Below are 3,203 nucleotides of genomic sequence, written 5' to 3'. Positions count from 1 at the left end.
GTGGGGTCACCCAGTCATATGAAAACATGAACTCCGTAAGAGGAAAGACGTAGACATACTGAAAAGACATACGTAAAAGAATCACGGTTTGGGATTACACATGTCCTCTGGAGACTGCCTGGTCCCACTGCTGTTTTCAGTTAGTGAGTACTAGGTTGAGGCATGAGGGCACAGAGAAGCCTAGACACTAGGCTGAGGTCACACGGCATCCGCACGTGATCACTGTGCTGTGCTGCAACCCAGTCCTGCAAACTCATTTCCCCAGTGAGCAAACCTAAGGCACTCGCCAGGCTGGGAAGACAGCCTGCAATATGCCAACTGTCAGGTCACTGGCCCTCCTGGCATCCAGTCTTGTGCAAATGACCAGTTAACCCCTATAAAGTCTGTCTAACTCCACCCAGTGCAGAAGCCCCAGTGTGTTGTTCAGTATTTGTGAGCAAGAGGACGCATTCCGCTTCTTGGGGAAGGGCTTCCTTTCGTCTTGAACGTTGGGGATTGACAGCAGTGGCTCTGTTGCCGGTCCGAACACGGAGGAATGGCCCAGGCTTGCAGACAGGATCTCACGAGGTTTAGCCTTTCTGAAGTCAGTACTGTAGAGATAGGCAGGTTCCCATAAATTGCCTTTATGTGCCTGAAGAAGATTATGCTATTTTGGGCTCTGGAGACTTTTAAAAACAAATTAAAGGCAAAACACAATAGCTCAGGATGTCTGACTCACTCAGAAGCAAAGCAGGCCCACCTTCCACGCAAGAAGAGACCAAGGATGCAGAGAGATGGGTTTCCCGGTGGGAGGACTCGGCCGCAGGAAGCAGATGATAACAGTTGTTTATTTTTAGCTAACACAAGCTCATCCACTGATGTCCACGGTTCCGCCCAGCACAGGTCACGTGGGTGAGTGATGAGCAATGAAGCCACACCTTCTGGAACTGAAGGGAGGCTGGTGGGATTGGAGGGGGTGGCACCCCCAAACCTCCAGTGCTGCCTGAATGTAGCGGCACTCAAGTCCTGCTGTGAGGAAGCAGCCAGGGGCTGGGTGTCCCCAAGGCCTGAGCATCTCCCAGGGTCCCGGGTACCCGTGGCTGACATCGGAAGTTGCTGGTGGTTGTTCTTTGCGGTTCACAGGTTCCTGGCTGGGACAGCATCCATGTTGGAGGAGAGCTGGGGAGAAGACAGAGCTCTGCGGGGACAGAGGTGGGGAACCAGCTCCATGGCTGCACTGCTGGCTTCCTGCAGCCTCCCACTCCGAACAGGACTTCGACATGACAGAGATTCCTCACTTGTGCAAACTTGAGGCAGGCTCCTGATCCCCGCCTCCAGCAAGGCCCATGCCCACACTTCCCTATGAAATCCAGTTTTACCAAGAGCCCTGCTAAGTCATTTTGGCCTGAACCCCCCCCCTCCAATATCTAATTAGGTTCCTCATACCCCACCATCCCCCAGGGAAGTCTGACCACCCCAGCCTACCTTCATCAAGAATTCTGTTAGGTAGCTCAAACCTGAACTCCCCGGCCCCCGATGTTTCCTCTTAGTCACTTTGGACCCCGCCCTGCCCGTTGGCTGCGAATCCTCACTGCCCGTGGTGTGTTTGGAGTTGATCCTGGTTCTATACCCAGGTCTCTTTCTATTGTAATCGTTCCTGAATAACATCTGTTCTTATCGCTTCAGCTACCATCCACCACGGGTTTCTTTGACAGATGGGACTCCTTGGCCTGCACTGCTCAGCACTGAAGTTGGCGGGTCCAGCCTCCGACAAGCGAAGTGCTGGCCCCCAACGCGGGCTCCTATGTGGATGCTTCTGTACCCGCTGCTGCACTGGGCACCCAGGGCCCGAGCCCACCTGCCCTCTGAACCGTTCTCCAGGTCAGGCAGGCAGCACGCACCCTGTGAACTCCCTCTGCTGAATTAATCCACTACTTCACTGCATGCATCAGGATGAACCCCCTGCTGTGTGCTGCATTCTGTGTGCTGTGGGCTGTGGGCTCTGGGCCGTGGGCCGTGTGCTGTGGGCCGTGGGCCGTGTGCTGTGGGCCGTGGGCCATGTGCTGTGGGCCGTGGGCTGCATGCCGGGCACTTAGGAACCAAGGCACAGCATGAGCGAGTCCCTGCCTTCAGGAAACGTCTGGTCTGGTGTGAGAACAGGCATGTAGACACTCAGTTGTAGTGCAGGCACTATAGGGTTTGGCATAGCTACGGATCATACAGAGATCATCTCCTCCTGTGGCAGCATAAAAATGTCCCCCAAAGATGTCCTCATCCTCATCCCAGAACCTCACAGGGGGCCTTTTTGGGTGGGATTAGTGTAAGGATTTTGAGGTGGGAATTTATCCTGGAGTAGTCAGCATTGCGGGGAGTGATGCCATCACAGAGGTCTTTGTAAGAGGCAGACGGGAGGGCCAGAGTCAGAGGGGGAGATGGAAGGAGGAAGCAGAGGTAAGAGAGAGATGGAAAGATGCTGTGCTGTTGGCTTTGAAGACGGAGGAGGCAGCCACGGGCCAAGGATTGCAGGCGGCCTCCGGCAGCTGGGAAAGGTAAAGAGAAGGAGGCTGCCCTGGAGCCTCCAGGAGCCAGTGCTGCCGACACCCTGATTCTGGGACCTCTGGCCTCTAAAAATGTAAGATAATACATTTGTGCCACGTTGAGTCTCTAAGTTTATGGAGACACCAATTTGGCACAGCAGTCATAGGACACAAATACCTCATCCCCTGACCCCCTCCCCAAATAAATCTGTGGATGAAAGAAAACAGGGTCATGAGCTGGAGAGCAAGCAGAAGAGGAGGGTGCATGTGGACACTTTAAAATCTTTACTGGGTTGGAGGGGGTGACCTCTGAGCAGAGGCTTGATGGGTGAGGAGGGGCCAGCCCAGGGCCGTGGACGTCTGAAAAGTCAGCGAGAGCCAAGGCCAGTGTGCAGTCAGCAGCACAGTCTAAGGCTATGTCCAGCGCAACTGGCTCCACCTCCCGTCCTGGTTCAGGAGTTTTTGTTCTTCCCATGGTCCAGCACCGGTTGTGATCCCGTGATCCCCAGCCCAGAGCCCCACTCTGACCGCACAAAGCTCTTTCTTGGATTGCCCCAACCGCCTCCTAGCCTGGGTGGTGAGAGACAGCTCCAAAGATATGGTCTGGCCTCGGGAGTGGGGGGTCCAGTGGAGCACCCCGTGTAGTAAAGAATGTGGCCTGGCCTGCAGAGAGGTCTGCCCTTGTCG

Source organism: Macaca thibetana, chromosome 1 (genome assembly GCF_024542745.1).
Source record: "Macaca thibetana thibetana isolate TM-01 chromosome 1, ASM2454274v1, whole genome shotgun sequence".
Classification (NCBI taxonomy): Eukaryota; Metazoa; Chordata; class Mammalia; order Primates; family Cercopithecidae; genus Macaca; species Macaca thibetana.
Note: the sequence above shows the minus strand (reverse complement) of the source record.